The sequence below is a fragment of the Phyllobates terribilis genome, unplaced genomic scaffold, assembly GCF_046119375.1.
Source record: "Phyllobates terribilis strain yellow unplaced genomic scaffold, ASM4611937v1 Scaffold_2__4_contigs__length_985480577, whole genome shotgun sequence".
Classification (NCBI taxonomy): domain Eukaryota; kingdom Metazoa; phylum Chordata; class Amphibia; order Anura; family Dendrobatidae; genus Phyllobates; species Phyllobates terribilis.
The window spans coordinates 356,341,255-356,358,788 of record NW_027362762.1 but is presented as its reverse complement, the minus strand read 5'-3'; the positions used below and the strand labels follow the sequence as shown (position 1 = coordinate 356,358,788).

Sequence of the window (17,534 nt, the reverse complement as noted above, 5' to 3'; positions counted from 1 at the left end):
AAACCCCCCACAAGTGACCCCATTTTGGAATCTAGACCCCTCAAGGATTTTATCAAGGGGTATAGTGAACATTTTGAACTCAGAGGTACGACACAGAATTTGATAACATTAGGTCATCATATTGAATAAGTTGTCATTAGTCTTGAGCGCAAGTGTTCGCTACTTGAGTTTGCATCGGGTGCTCAGATATGCACCATGTATTGTGGGAGCCCGAGTGACATGCTCGAGTCCCCGCCCCGCATGTTTCACTTTTGTTAGACAACCAAAAAAAAACATGCGGGGATCGCTCGTGCATGGCAGGCAATCCGCGTGAGGTTTTTTGGCAGTAAAACAGCTGTGAAACATATGGGGCTGAGACTTGAGCATGTCAATCGAGCACCCGCGATACTCGGTGCATATCCGAGCACCTGATGCAAACTCAAGTAGCTAGCACTTGCGCTCAACACTAGTGGCCATATCGTCATAATTTTTTTTTCTTTACTTTTGAAAAAATCCCAACCCCAACACAACCCCAATCCTAACCCTATCACTACCCTAACCCTAGCACAATCCTAACCCTATGTCACGCAAGGTGTAGGAAAGACTAAGTGCAGCATGAGGGTAAGGGGGCCCAGACACTAGGAAAAGGGGGAGTGGAGACCTCCTAGGCTGATCTGATATCACCCTGCCTCCCCTAATGTCCCTATATTGGTTCCTCACCAATTGCCTCACAGGAACCTAAACCCTGTATTTCCCTAGAGCTTGGCCCTGGATAGGGAAGGGGGGATTAGCACTAGTCAGTCTCCACTAACAACTAAAGGCAACAAGGGAGACAACCACGGGGGAAAGTAACTTATCTTGAGCCGACTTCAGAGAGATTACACTAAACGTACTCCTAGACACCAGAGAGGAACTAAGCAGACTGCAACAGCTCCAAGCCTTCACAAGGGAACATGTGAATATCGCCAGCACCTCCCTGTAGCAAACAGAAAGTATTTAAACACCCAGGCCTGGGTGTCAATTAGCAGGAGGGGGTAACAGCTGGGTCCTAGAGTGAGACAGATCTAAGACGGTGTCTGTAATGACAAAAAGAGATCTTCTTCAACCAACTGCAGGGCAACTGTCACATCTTACACACCCGCGACACCCTAGCACAACCCTAACCCTAGCACAACCCTATTACAACCCTAACCTTAGCACATCCCTAACCCTAGCACAGCCCTAACCCTAGCACAACGCTAAGCCTAGCACAACCCGAACCCTAACACACCCTAATCCTAGCACAACCCTAACCTTAGCCCTAACACAACCCTAACCCTAGCACAACCCTAACTCTAGCACAACCCTAACCCTAACACAACCCTAACCCTAACACAACCCTAACCCTAGAGTTTATTTTTTACGCCGTTCCTTGTGCATTATAAGTGATTAGACTACTTTATTCTTCGGGTCGATGCGATTACAGCGATACCAGATTCATATTGGGTTTTTGTGTTTGGCAGCTGTCACACACTAAAAGACGCTTTTTTTTTTTGCAAAGACTAGTTTTTGCAATCATTTTTCCATATTTTGGACGACAGAGTTATGTAAGGGCTTGTTTTTTGCTGGACAATTTGAGGTTTTTATTGGTAACATCTTCGGGCAAATTACATTTTTTGATCGCTTTCTATCCCGATTTCTGGGAGGCAGTATAAACAAAAACCAACAATTCAGGAATTGTTTTTTTGTTTTTTTTTTATTCTGTTCCGCATGTGCTAAAATTGATAAGGCAGCTTTATTCTTCATTTACAGCGATACTACATTTATATATTTTTTTTATGTTTTGCCGCTTTTACACAATAAAAACTATTGTATAGAAAAAATATTTTTTTTGTATCGCTTTATTCTGAGAGCTATAACTTTTTTATTTTTCGGCTGATGGAGCTGTATGGTGGCTTGTTTTTTGCGGCAAGATGACGTTTTCGGCGGTACCATTTTTATTTACATTCGTCTTTTTGATCGCGTTTTATTTCATTTTTTATTTAGCGGTATGATGATATAGCATAGTTTTTTGCTTCGTTTTTTATTTTTATCGTGTACACTAAAGGAGTTAACTAGTGGGACAGATTTACAGGTCAGCTCGTTCTGGACGCGCCGATACCAAATATGTGTATTTTTATTGTTTTGGTTTTTTTTTCAGAATAATATTTATTTATGGGAACAGTATATATATATATATTTTTGGATTATTTTTTCATTTTTTTGATATTTTTACAATTTATTGTTTTCACTTTCTGACACTTTCTTTTACTTTTACACTTTGTCCCACTATGGGATTTCACTTTTTGCAGGCTGATCGCTTGTATAGCATAGAGATGCAGCAGCAGCACCCCTATGCTATCAGCCCCTGCAGACACAAGTTAGATAGATCGTGCACTGAGCGGTCTATCTAACTTGCTGATGCCTGGTGACCTGGATGTCATCATGATGACATTGGGTTACTATGGCAATGACCGGGACAGCGCGGGGTCCCGATCCAAGGTAAGAGGGTCGCTCTTACCGCTGCCTGCCCCGGAAATGCTGTGATCGACTTTGATCGCAGCATTTCGGGGGTTGATGTGCCGGGAGCGGTGCGGGACCGCTCCTGGCACATAGTACCAGGTGTTAACTGTGAGAATCAGCTGACACCCGGCAGCGATCGCCCAGCACAGCTTCTGTGCGAGCGCGATCACATTGTGCGTAATAGTATGTATCTGGTCCAATAGGCCCAGGGCACAGGGACATATTATTACTGACAATGTCAGTAAGGGGTTAAACTGTTGTCTGAGTAATGACCTGTTATCAAGTGAGAGAGACTGACAGACTGCAAGTGGACAAACATCTTCCACATTGCAAGTCAAAACCACTAGAAGGTATCATAATATTCCATACTAATTGAAGATTTAAAGGGGTTATCCAGGACTTTTAACATTTTTGTGCATGGGGCTAAGAACTATCCATGCCATCTCAGCTGGTGATTTCCCTGCTTCACTTCACCTCTAGTCGACAGAGCAGCTCTTCCACTCTGCTCTTTAGATGGGGCGTCACAGCAGATGTCATGCTGACTGACAGCCATCTCCCTGCAGTTAGGCAGCCATGAGTGAGCTGTCAATCAGCATGACATCAGCAGAGACGACAGAGCAGAGTGAAAAAAAAAACGCTGTCCTGTTGATGTGACGACAGAGTCACTAGCAGGAGAGGTCCATGAAGGCTCTGAGGAGAGAGATCGGCACTGGGCAGAATAGCAACTACCTGCCTGTTAGTTCTTAGCCCCATGTGCAAAGATAACAGAAGTCCCGGGTAACTCCTTTAAATTTGTGTGCACATAAAGTAACCCCATTGTGCCCATACTGATCAGCAGTACACTAAATTCTGTACATATGAGCACTGCCTCAGAGAACTGGGCAAAAAGCGTTGTCGTCAGTCCCTGGCGCCTGTGAATAGCAGGAACTTTACTGCTATTCACAGTTGCCGGATTCGGGGAACATGGACTATGGCGGAGCTTTGTGGACTACATCAGATTCCCTGAACTACGGAGGACCTGAGTGGGATTTTTTTTTCAAGAAATTGATAAACCAGGGACAGTGGGGGAGGGGGGGGGGGGGCTTTATTCAAATAAAAGTTTTGTGTGTGTGTTTTTTTTATTACTGAGTTAGTAATTGGGTGTCTGTTAGACACCTCTCCATTACCAACACCAGGGATTGATGGCAGCTGTGATTTTTGACAATTCACAGCTCTCATCAACCCCAACTACCATTACCCCAACTGCCACTGCACCAAGGCATCAGGAAGAGCCGGGCAAAGTGCCAGAATTGACACATCTAATGGATGCGCCAATTCTAGGGCCGCTGCGGGCTGGTATTTTTAGGCTGGGAAAGGCCCAATAACCAGGGATCTTCCCAGCCTGAGAATATAAGCCCGCAGCTGTCTGCTTTACCTTGTCTGGTTATCAAAAATAGGGGAGACCCCCCACAACTTTTTTTTCCATTTATTTATTTGCTTAATATTACAGTAAACTACAAACATAAAGCACTGCTTATATATCTCACGGATCTATCTACCTCTTATCTTTGTACATCTAACACCTAAACATGTCATTTCTATTCCAGTACCTGTCGCACGAATGATACACATGTACATGGACAGCACCGGTCCTGGTTTTTCCACTAGGAAATATCAGGACATGTGAAGGCGGCCTTAGACGTATTTCCTCAGAGAGGAGCTCCATCATAGTATAGTTCTTGTCGTGTGACCTGGCTGCGTGTCTGCCAGTACATTGCTGCCATAGTCCGACTACACCCTGGCTTACACCCTCACTGGGGTCTCACATACACAGCTGCCAATATTTTTGCTGACCTATAAATGGTTATTCAACCAAAAAAGGCACATGTTGTCCCCTAGGTGATATTCTGCTGATGGACCCCGCCGGTCCTCCAGCAGCGATTTTGGGCTATCCGGCCTTCAGCCATCACCTCGGCCGGGCAGCCCAAACTGTGCCGCCTGACTGCAATACTGCCGCAGCCACTCTCCTCTGCACGCGCCCTCCCATCAGGGCGCGCGGCCTGCTGGAAGGGCACGCAGCCTGCTTGGAGAGTGCGCGCAGAGGAGGGTGGCCGGCGGCCGCGGCGCAAGTAAAAGAGGGATGGCTGGTAGGCCCACAGGTAAGTAGGGATCAGCATTGGAATGGCAGAGGTGAGTATTTATACATTTTTTTAATATGGGGCCATTATACTGTGAGGAGCACTATGCGGGGCCATATATATAGTACTGAACACAATGGGGGACCATATATACAGTACAGAGCACCATGCGGGGCCATGTATACAGTATGGAGCACTATGCGGGGCTATATGTACAGCATGGAGCACTATGCGGGGCCATGTATACAGTATGGAGCACTATGAGGGGCCATGTATACAGTATGGAGCACTATGTGAGGCCATGTATACAGTATGGAGCACCATGTGGGGCCATATATACAGTACGGAGCACTATGCGGGGCCCTGTATACAGTACGGAGCACTATGCGGGACCATATATACAGTACAGAGCACCATGCTGGGCCATGTATACAGTATGGAGCACTATGCGGGGCCATATATACAGCACGGAGCACTATGCGGGGCCATGTATACAGTATGGAGCACTATGTGGGGCCATGTATACAGTATGGAGCACCATGTGCGGCCATATATACAGTACGGAGCACTATGAGGTGCCCTGTATACAGTACGGAGCACTATGCGGGGCCCATTATTCTGTATGGAGGACTATGCGGGCCATTATTCTATATGAAGGACTATGTGGGGCCCTGTATACTGTATGGAGGACTATGTGGAGCCCATTATACTGTATGGAGGACTATGTGGGCCCATTATACTGTATGGAGGACTATGTGGAGCCCATTACTCTGTATGGAGGACTATGTGGGGCCCATTATACTGTATGGAGGACTATGTGGGGCCATTATACTGTATGGAGGACTATGTGGGGCCCATTATTCTGTATGGAGGACTATGTGGGGCCCATTATACTGTATGGAGGACTATGTGGGGCCATTATACTGTATGGAGGGCTATGTGGGGCCATTATACTGTATGGAGGACTATGATAGGCCCATTATTCTGTATGGAGGACTATGTGGGACCCATTATACTGTATGGAGGACTATGTGGGCCCATTAAATTGTATGGAGGACTATGTGGGCCCATTATACTGTATGGAGGACTCTGTGGGGCCCATTATTCTGTATGGAGGACTATGTGGGGGCCATTATTCTGTATGGAGGACTATGTGGGGCCCATTATACTGTATGGAGGACTATGTGTGGCCATTATTCTGTATGGAGGACTATGTGGGCCCATTATTCTATATGGAGGGCTATGTGGGGCCATTATTCTGTATGAAGGACTATGTGGGAGCCATTATACTGTATGGAGGACTATGTGGGGCCATTATTCTGTATGGAGGACTATGTGGGACCCATTATACTGTATGGAGGACTATGTGGGCCCATTATACTGTATGGAGGACTATGTGGGCGCATTATACTGTATGGAGGACTATGTGGGCCCATTATACTGTATGGAGGACTATGTGGGGCCCATTGTTCTGTATGGAGGACTATGTGAGGGCCATTATTTTGTATGGAGGACTATGTGGGGCCCATTATACTGTATGGAGGACTATGTGGGGCCATTATTCTGTATGGAAGACTATGTGGGGCCCATTATTCTGTATGGAGGACTATGTGGGACCCATTATACTGTATGGAGGGCTATGTGGGGCCATTATACTGTATGGAGGACTATGTGAGGCCATTATTCTGTATGGAGCATTATGTGGGCCCATTATACTGTATGGAGGACTATGTGGGGTCCATTATACTGTATGGAGGACTATGTGGGGCCATTATACTGTATGGAGGACTATGTGGGCCCATTATTCTGTATGGAGGACTATGTGGGACCCATTATACTGTATGGAGGGCTATGTGGGGCCATTATACTGTATGGAGGACTATGTGAGGCCATTATTCTGTATGGAGGATTATGTGGACCCATTATACTGTATGGAGGACTATGTGGGGTCCATTAAACTGTATGGAGGACTATGTGGGGCCCATCATTCTGTATGGAGGACTATGTGGGGCCATTGTACTGTATGGAGGACTATGTGGGCCCATTATACTGTATGGAGGACTATGTGGGCCCATTATACTGTATGGAGGACTATGTGGGCCCATTATTCTGTATGGAGGACTATGTGGGGTTCATTATATTGTATGGAGGACTATGTGGGGCCCATTATTCTGTAAGGAGGACTATGTGGGACCCATTATACTGTGGAGGGCTATGTGGGGCCATTATACTGTATGGAGGACTATGTGAGGCCATTATTCTGTATGGAGGACTATGAGGGCCCATTATTCTGTATGGAGGACTATGTGGGGACATTATACTGTATGGAGGACTATGTGGGCCCATTATACTGTATGGAGGACTATGTGGGCCCATTATACTGTATGGAGGACTATGTGGGCCCATTATACTGTATGGAGGACTATGTGGGACCATTATTCTGTATGGAGGACTATGAGGGCCCATTATTCTGTATGGAGGACTATGTGGGGCCCATTATACTGTATGGAGGACTATGTGGGCCCATTATACTGTAAGGAGGACTATGTGGGGCCCATTGTTCTGTATGGAGGACTATGTGGGGGCCATTATTTTGTATGGAGGACAATGTGGGGCCATTATTTTGTATGGAGGACTATGTGGGGCCCATTATACTGTATGGAGGACTATGTGGGGCCATTATTCTGTATGGAAGACTATGTGGGGCCCATTATTCTGTATGGAGGACTATGTGGGACCCATTATACTGTATGAAGGGCTATGTGGGGCCATTATACTGTATGGAGGACTATGTGAGGCCATTATTCTGTATGGAGGACTATGTGGGACCAATTATACTGTATGGAGGGCTATGTGGGGCCATTATACTGTATGGAGGACTATGTGAGGCCATTATTCTGTATGGAGGATTATGTGGGCCCATTATACTGTATGGAGGACTATGTGGGGTCCATTAAACTGTATGGAGGACTATGTGGGGCCCATCATTCTGTATGGAGGACTATGTGGGCCCATTATACTGTATGGAGGACTATGTGGGGCCATTATTCTGTATGGAAGACTATGTGGGGCCCATTATTCTGTATGGAGGACTATGTGGGACCCATTATACTGTATGAAGGGCTATGTGGGGCCATTATACTGTATGGAGGACTATGTGAGGCCATTATTCTGTATGGAGGACTATGTGGGACCAATTATACTGTATGGAGGGCTATGTGGGGCCATTATACTGTATGGAGGACTATGTGAGGCCATTATTCTGTATGGAGGATTATGTGGGCCCATTATACTGTATGGAGGACTATGTGGGGTCCATTAAACTGTATGGAGGACTATGTGGGGCCCATCATTCTGTATGGAGGACTATGTGGGGCCATTATACTGTATGGAGGACTATGTGGGCCCATTATACTGTATAGAGGACTATGTGGGCCCATTATACTGTATGGAGGACTATGTGGGGTTCATTATACTGTATGGAGGACTATGTGGGGCCCATTATTCTGTAAGGAGGACTATGTGGGGCCCATTATTCTGTAAGGAGGACTATGTGGGACCCATTATACTGTGGAGGGCTATGTGGGGCCATTATACTGTATGGAGGACTATGTGAGGCCATTATTCTGTATGGAGGACTATGAGGGCCCATTATTCTGTATGGAGGACTATGTGGGGACATTATACTGTATGGAGGACTATGTGGGCCCATTATACTGTATGGAGGACTATGTGGGCCCATTATACTGTATGGAGGACTATGTGGGGCCATTATTCTGTATGGAGGACTATGAGGGCCCATTATTCTGTATGGAGGACTATGTGGGGGCCATTATTTTGTATGGAGGACAATGTGGGGCCATTATTCTGTATGGAAGACTATGTGGGGCCCATTATTCTGTATGGAGGACTATGTGGGACCCGTTATACTGTATGGAGGGCTATGTGGGGCCATTATACTGTATGGAGGATTATGTGAGGCCATTATTCTGTATGGAGGATTATGTGAGGCCATTATACTGTATGGCGGACTATGTGGGGTTCATTATACTGTATGGAGGACTATGTGGGGCCATTATACTGTATGGAGGACTATGTGGGCCCTTTATACTGTATGGAGAACTATGTGGGCCCATTATACTATATGGAGGACTATGTGGGCCCATTATTCTGTATGGAGGACTATGTGGGGTTCATTATACTGTGTGGAGGACTATGTGGGGCCATTATACTGTATGGAGGGCTATATGGGGCCCATTATACTGTATGGAGGACTATGTGGGGCCATTATACTGTATGGAGGACTATGTGCGGCTCATTATACTGTATGGAGGACTATGTGGGGCCATTATACTGTATGAAGGACTATGTGCGGCTCATTATACTGTATGGAGGACTACGTGCGGCTCATTATACTGTGTGGAGGACTATGTGGGGCCATTATACTGTATGGAGGGCTATATGTGGCCCATTATACTGTATGGAGGACTATGTGGGGCCATTATACTGTATGGAGGACTATGTGCGGCTCATTATACTGTATGGAGGACTATGTGGGGCCATTATACTGTATGGAGGACTATGTGCGGCTCATTATACTGTATGGAGGACTACGTGCGGCTCATTATACTGTGTGGAGGACTATGTGGGGCCATTATACTGTATGGAGGGCTGTGTGGGGATTACAGTTGGAGAATCATACTGTGATGGGGTCACCATTCTTTGTTGGGAGGATTGAGGGAGAGGGGTACAGTATGGTCATCATACTGTTGAGTGTGGAGGAATTCACTATGGGGGTATCATATTGGGTTTGGGGGTACTTTTGTTTTCATCATACATGATTATCTGTTTCATTCAAGGATTTTTATCCTGTGATAAATTACATATTTAAGTTAGGTCATTGGGGCATGTGCTTTTTACTGCTTTTACATAACATATCATATTCCACTATCATTTTTAAATGAATCATTATATATCATAAAGAAAACCGTCCTCAATTGTAGACACTGCTGGTGCTGCCCATGTATTTGACTAGTGCTCCCGGCGAGCGCTGATACTGTGGGGCGCATGCGCATTTCTACATGTGGGGTCTGGCCCCTGCGCAGTGAGGCTGTGCCGCTGCTCATGGGCCACTGCTGTATGCTTGCCCCCTAGACCAAAATTTGCCAGCCAATCCCTGGAGCCCCATTCGGCAGCTCCGTCCTGCATGGAGGGAAGGCGCGCATGCGCTTGTCTCCGCTCCAGTGTCTGCCGCATTGCTGGCAGTAGCCGGCTCTGTACTCTGCAGTCCTATAGGCATGTATGGATCACAGGTCGCACATGCGCACATTGCCTCCATCCAGCACTGGGCGCACATCCATTCTTGTAGTTCTATGGCAGCCGGAGGTCCCAGACTTCAGACCCCCAAAGGATAGGGGATAACTTATTTTTTGGACCAACCCTTTATGCCCCGCCCTTCCCGAGAACGCCACTGGTGCTGTTAACACGCCCCACCCCTTTTTAAGAAAGTAAGGGATGCTCGGTAACGATGCACGTGATACAAACAGCCTCGCTGTGAGCCCCGCTATCATAAGGCTCCTCCTCCTACAATTAGCTGCACTGTGACCGACGACACGTGACCGATCACATGATCGTGACATCATGAAAGGTCCTTTACCTCCCGGATGTAGTCGGCTCCAGCATGGTATGTATGTGCTCCGTCCTCTGCTGCTCTGTGCCGCTCCGCTGGTGATACGGCGCTTTATCATCAGTGGTCAGTGGCTGCATTGTGCTGTGTTCCTCCGCGCACTCTATAGCGCGGCTGTAGTGACTGCGGCGGTATAAGAGAGCAGTGTGCGATGCCTCTTGTGTCAGTCACCGCATCCAGTCTATGTGCCTGTGCACAACTCTGTGCTGCAGATTTCACACGTCTGGGATTTGCTGTGGTTTCCGCACCAATTCACTGTACTATACAGGTAAGGCCACGGCCTCACTATCAGTATTTGGTCAGTATTTTTTCTCAGGAGTGGGAGCCAAAACCAGGAGTGGGTGATAAATGCAGAATTGGTGACTTGTTTCTATTATACCTTTTCTCTGATTGTTCCTCACCTGGTTTTGGCTCCCACTGCTGAGAAAAAATACTGACCGAATACTGATAGTGGGGCCGTGGCCTTAGGGGGAGGCTCAGCTTTCTTGTGCGGGGTGGGGGGGCATCACTGAGCATGTTAGCACAGGGCTGGGAGGTGAATAGTGACAGTGTCTCTTCTCATGGACAGCCCTTCTAAAAGGATTCTCCCATCAAACACAGCACCGTCACATTGCTCATCTGCTGTTTTCGTTTCGTTATTCCTCCCTAATATGGAATGAAAAGTAAGTAAAAGTCCCATATATCCTGATATTGTGCCAACATCAGCTCTTCTTCAAAAGAACAAGGTCTTCTACGTTACAATCTACTAAAAAGTAATAGTTCTAGGTCTAGAAGGTTCCGTCTCAGAATCTGGCGACCCAGACACCCAGTACTTCAGTGACTCTGCTGGATCCTGTGCATGGATGGCAGTGATACCGGCTAGTAAGAGTCAGCGCACTAGAAACGTCTCCTTGCTGGCATTCTGAGAACATAAGAGGCGTTATAACTAGTGATGAGTGAGCATGCTCGTTACTTGAGATTTATGAGCATGCTCGGGTGTTTTCCGAGTATCTTCACAGTGCTCAGCCATTATGTTTTAGTCACTTTGTGTGCATGATTTGCGACTGACAGCTTTAATACATGTGAGGAATGCCTGTTTCTCAGGCATTCCTCACATGTATTAAAGCTGTCAAACAGTCCCAAAGCATGGACACGGAGTGACTAAAGCATAACGGCCGAGCACTGTGAAGATACTCGGAAAACACTACTACTTCCAACATTGTCCCTTGCTCGTGCTGATCACAGCGCCAGCTGGGTGAGGGAGGCGTTCAGCACCCAGCGCTTGGGAACAGCACTAACTGTACACAGATTCCCAGGCGCCGGTATGTGTGCTCCTGATGCAGCATGCGGTTTCCACACATGGACGCGAGTATCTCTGGTACCGGAAAAATCAGGACGTGTGAAATCGGCCTTACTAAGGAAAAATCTAATATATCTTTGTACCGTGTCATCCAGTATATAAAAACATATTTAGATTTGAGAGTCCCCAGTGGTTGATACCTTTTAATGGATAACTGATAAGGTGGTAACTAGTGTTCAGCGAGTATGTTCGGTTAACCCTTTTGCCGAGTATACTCGGTCGAGCACCGAGTATTTATAGAATGCTCGGGCTTTAAGTTTTCGTCGCTCCATCAACATGATTTGCGACTGTTTGACAGATTTAATACATGTGAGGAATGCTTGTTTTTACTCGGCGAAAGGGTTAACCGAACATACTCGCTCAACACTAGTGGTAACAAATTGCAAGCTTTCCAGACTACTCAGGTCTCTTCATCAGGCATAGACTCTAGGGGTCGGAGAACTTCATAGATCAGGGGAGGCAGCTCACTGAAACGACTTACTGGTCAGTTTGGAATAGGGAGGGATTTAGAGAGCTGAAATGTTCCACCCCCAGCACTTCTGCTTATTTGCCCGAGTTTCCAACTCATTTTTACAATTAAAGGGGTTGTCTACTAGGACAACCCTTTCCCAATCTGAATGTTTGTCCCTGTTTAAAATAAATACTTACACTCCCCTCCGGTGCCGGCGCCGTTCCAGTAGTGTCAGCACTCACTCTCCTGGGGCTCACGTGGGCCCTGCACCCAATCAGCGCTATCGTCACTGTCCCCGCTTTCAGACGAATAAGTAATCATGAGGAAGTCAGGACTGCGGCTGCTCTCTAGTTTTGAATGACTCCATCATTTTACCATACATTGTACAGGAAAAAAAATCCTGGTGTACTTAAATTGCAGGGGGAAAAGTTGCAATGCAGATATTTTTTTCTTTGAGGTGGGGGTTGTTTTATGGTGTTCATTGTGTATTAAATATGGATTGGCAGCATGATTATATAGGTCAGTACAATTTATAATTCTTTTTTTTACAACTTATTTCAGTTGTGGAAAAAAATTTTTGAAATTTTAGTAAAAAAAAAAAAAAGTTTTTGTTGCCATTTTCTAAGACACACACAATTGACCTGTGTGAAGATTTTTTTTTTTGCGGGGCAAGGTCGTGATTTTATTGATACCTTTTGAGACACCAAATGTTTTAATCACGTTTTATTGTATTTTCTGCAGAGATGCAGTGACTGAAAAACAGCAAATCTTGTGTTTTAACTTTTTTTTTTATTGCATTATACCATTTACCGTACCGGTTAAATAATTTAACATTTTGATTGGACTTTTACAGCTGCGGTGATACTATTTATTTTTAGATTTTTTATTTTTTTTTTTACATAACCACTTTTTCCCTATTAAAAAGATAATTGTTCTCTGCAGCACATTTTGTTAATGCAGAATAATGCGCTGCCGAGAGCGATAATTTTTAAGCAAGCTAATTTCACCGGACAAACGTGCCCGTTCAGTAGGTGATGGCGGCCTCTTTAGTCAGACCGATTTTTGGGAAACGAGCGTTATGAGGCCAGTGGATGCATCCTAAGTCCCAGGTGGCTATGCACGTATGTGTGAATCAGAAGTGAGTGAATATACTTGTTCTATCACCTACATTTTCAGTATTAAAACAAATTGAAGTGTGAGAGAAAGCTTCTAAATCCCAGCTCCTATATTTGGCAGATTTGTGCCTTTGTAGGGGGATTACGTGCTTTGTTTGAGCCGAGCCACATGATGTCCCCAGCGCAATACTACAAGCCATTTGGTAATGCTTCCTTACTCCAGCAGATGGTGCTAGAGAACAAGTGACATGGAGCTGAATGGCCCACACCCAGCATAAAGCATCCTCCATAGATCTGTGAGTCCAGTGTACGCCCCCAGCAGTTATACGTTTGTTAGGACCCCGCTCATGGGCACTATAATAAGTTATTGTATTCACCAGAATTATAGCTTGGATTCTCCTTTTTAATGAGGCTTTTGTATGGACAGTTTTGTAGCTAAAACCAGATCTGCGCTGACCTTGTACAAAAATGTCTCAGCCAAGATTTTGTTAGCGGAAATTTGGAGCATTTGGTGCTACGTTTGCTAATCATTTTGTCTTAGATAACTCTGAGGCCCACATTAGGGGACCCCACTGTAGCTGGACGGGTGGGAAGTGTTCTAGCTAAATCTATTGAAACTGCAATGAAATGTTGATGGAAATGTGTGATCACTGCTGCACTGGTTTCTTTTTCCACCATCAATGATATTCCACACATATCTATAGCTATATTTCTGCTCTCCTCTCCGGTAGGCTGGTAGGGGTACACTTAATTCAGTTGTACCTCTGTGTGATACTTACCGTAACTCAATCTGTCAATTTCATTATATTAACGGGTAACCTGTCAGTGAGCTAGTTTTGATAGCGAGTTAGTAACTCTCTTATCTGTTTTATTTTAACTCCTCTCTGTGCTGATTTATGACCACATCACATTTGATCTGAATGGAAATCTGCAGATCCTTACTGAATCGTGCAGATTTACCAGGTAATCATTTAACCCTTTCACCCTGAAGCCTGTTTTTGCCTTCGTGACCAGGCCAATTTTTTTTAATTCTGACCACTGTCTCTTTATGGGGTAATAACTCTGGAACGCTTCAACAGATCCCACTGATTCTGAGACTGTTTTTTCGTGAAATATTGTACTTCATGATAGTGGTAACATTTTTTATATCACTTGCGTTTATTTGTGAAAAGATCAGAAATTTTTGTGAAAATTGTGAAAAAATTTCACTTTTCAAACTTTTAATTTTTATGCCCTTAAATCAGAGTAATGTCACACAAAATAATTAATAAATAACATTTCCCACATGTCAACTTTACATCAGCACAATTTTGGAAACATAATTTTTTTTTTTTTGTTAGGAAGTTATAAGGGTTAAAAGTTGATTTCTAATTTTTACAACAAAATCAGTTTTTTAGGGACCACATCACATTTGAAGTGACTTTGAGGGGTCTATATGACAGAAAATACCCAAAAGTGACACCATACTAAAAACTGCACCCCTCAAGGTGCTCAAAACCACATTTAAGAAGTTTATTAACCCTTCAGGTGCTACACACGAATTAATGGAATGTGGAAGGAAAAAAGAAACATTTCATTTTTTTTTCACAAAAAGTTTTACTTTAGACTCTTTTTTTTTTTTTTTTTTTTTTTTTTTACTTTCCCAAAGGTAAAAGGAGAAAATGGACCCCAAAATTTGTTGTGCAATTTCTCCTGAGCACGCCAATATCCAGTATGTGGGGGAAATCCACTGTTTGGGCGCACGGCAGGGTTCGGAAGGGAAGGAGCGCCATTTGACTTTTTAAATATAAATTTTGCTGGCATAATTAGCGGACGCCAATTATGCCAGCAAAATTGCTCGTTTGGAGAGCCCCTGATGTGCCTAAACAGTGGAAACCCCCCACAGGTGACACCATTTTGGAAACTAAACCCCTCAAGGAACTTATCTAGAAGTGTCGTGAGCACCTTGAATCCACAGGTGCTTCACAGAAGTTTATAATGTTGAGACATGAAAATAAAGAAATCACATTTTTGCTCAAAAAAATGTTTTTTTAGCCCCATATTTTTCATTTTCACTAGACAGAAAAAAATCGCAATAAAATTTGTTGTGCAATTTCTCCTGAGCACGCAGATACTCAATATGTGGAGGAAAACTACTATTTAGGCTCACGGCAGAGCTCGGAAGGGAAGCAGTGCCATTTGACTATTTGAATGTAAAATTTGCTGGCATAATTAGCGGACGCCATGCCACGTTCGGAGAGCCGCTGATGTGCCTAAACAGTGTAAACACACACACACACACACACACACACACACACACACACACACACACACACACACACACACACACACACACACACACACACACACGTGATACCATTTTGGAAACTAGATCCCCCCCCAAGGGAACTTACCCAGGAAACCGCAGGTTCCTCAGAGAAGATTATAACGTTGAGCCGTGAAAATAAAAAAATCACATTTTTCCTGCAAGGATATATTTTAGCCCCAAAATTTGCATTTTCACAAGGATAACAGGAGAAAATGGAACCCAAAATTTGTTGTGCAATTTCTCCTAAGTATGCAGACACCCCATATGTGGTCGAAAGCAACTTATGAGGCATAGTGCGAAGGGAAGAAGCGCCATATTGGAGTTCATATTTTGCTGGACTGGTTTGAGGGTGGGATGTCACATTGGTAGAGCCCCTGAGGTGCCTGATGAGCCAAACCCCCAATAAGTGACCCCACGTTACAAACTACACCTCTCAATGAATTAATCTAGGGGATAATATTGACACGACAGGTGTGTCACAGCATTTTATTCCATTGTGCAGTGAAGAAAAAAATTACATTTTTACCACCAAAATTTGGTTTTAGCCCCAGATTTAACATTTTCACACTGGGAAATGAGTAAAAATGGCTGAATTTAGAAATACCCTTTATGTGGCTGTACAGTACTGCTTAGCCACACAGCGAGACTCTGGAGGGACGCAGCGCTTTTTGCCTTCTGGAGCACATGTTTTCCTAGAATAGTTTGCGGACTCCATATACAGAGCCTCTATGTGCTAGAAGAGCAGAATCCCCCCTCAAATGACCCCATTTTGGAAATGATACCCCTTTGTGAATTTGACTCCATAGGTGTTTTCCAGAAACAAGCAGCAGTGGATGTTGCTAAATGAAGATTGTTTTCTGCTGTTGTAGTGACCAAAACGTTGTAGTGACCAGTACATTGTAGTGACCAGTATGTTATGCCTAGCTCCTGCTTCTGCAGACATACACCCATAAATTAGGCAGGCTCTCATCGCCACCGGATTGCCAAACATGTGAATGCTAACTGCGGTTTAGGCACACTGTGGAGCTCAAAAAGGAGGGGGGGATTTGGATTTGGGAGCGTAGAATTGGCTGGATTTCTTCTGGAGGGCGAGGAGCCATTTAGTTTTTCCAGAGCCTTTGTGCTACCAGTAACGTGTAAGCCCCCTATATTTCCTTTAACAGATGACGGACCTGAATGTGGACTTTCATTTTTTTGTCAGTGGGATCACATTTATCCAGCAATCTACACTGAGCACTTATCGGGGTTTTCATCTAAATCTCTGAGTGACGTGAGTCAGATAAAACCCCCTCATTCACTATAATGAGGCAGCAGAGTTACTCTGAACTCCATCTTGCCTCTGTTCAGTGTCATCCTTCTTTTCAGAAGTGCACAAAACTGTGGCTGACGGCACTTTCATGCACGCCTAATAAAAAGATGGTCACCGCCGGATCATAGGCCAGACAGCGTCCACAGTGCCTCCATCTGCCTCATTATAGGGTTTCCGTCTGAATGTCGTATTTCAGAGATTTACACGGAAACCCCGGTATAAGCGCTTAGCATAGAGCGCAGGATAAATGTGACCCGAGCCTTACTGCGATCTTTGGGAGGCAGAATGAATAAATCAACAGCAGGTGAAGAATTAGTTTTATTTATTTCTTACGCCGTTCCTCTTGCGGTATAAGTGATTAGGCGACTTTATTCTTCGGGTCGGTGCGATTACAGCGATACTAGATTTATAGCAGGTTTTTATGAATGACAGCTGTCAAACACTAAAAGATGCTTTTTATTGTAAAAACAAGTTTTTGCATCGCCATATTTTGATAGCTATAATTTTTCCATATTTCGTCCGACAGAGGACTTGTTTTTTTTGCGGGCCGAGTTGATGTTTTTATTGGTACCATTGTTGGGCAAACTACATTTCTTGATAGTTTTCTATTCCGATTTTTGGGAGGCAGAATGAACAAAAAACAGCAATTCCGGAATTTTTTATTTATTTTTTTTATGCCGTTCCACATG

The 17,534-nt window shown here is 44.6% G+C and overlaps 1 protein-coding gene across 1 annotated transcript in view; it reads left to right on the top strand.

The window, feature by feature from the left end:
• Nucleotides 1–10,205: 10,205 nt before the first annotated feature.
• Nucleotides 10,206–17,534, top strand: part of GEMIN8 (gem nuclear organelle associated protein 8) — a 29,237-nt gene continuing 21,908 nt past the window's right edge. The window contains exon 1 of the mRNA XM_073664637.1: nt 10,206–10,320. The gene's annotated coding sequence lies outside the window, so the exon portion shown is untranslated. The remainder of the gene's footprint in view (nt 10,321–17,534) is intronic.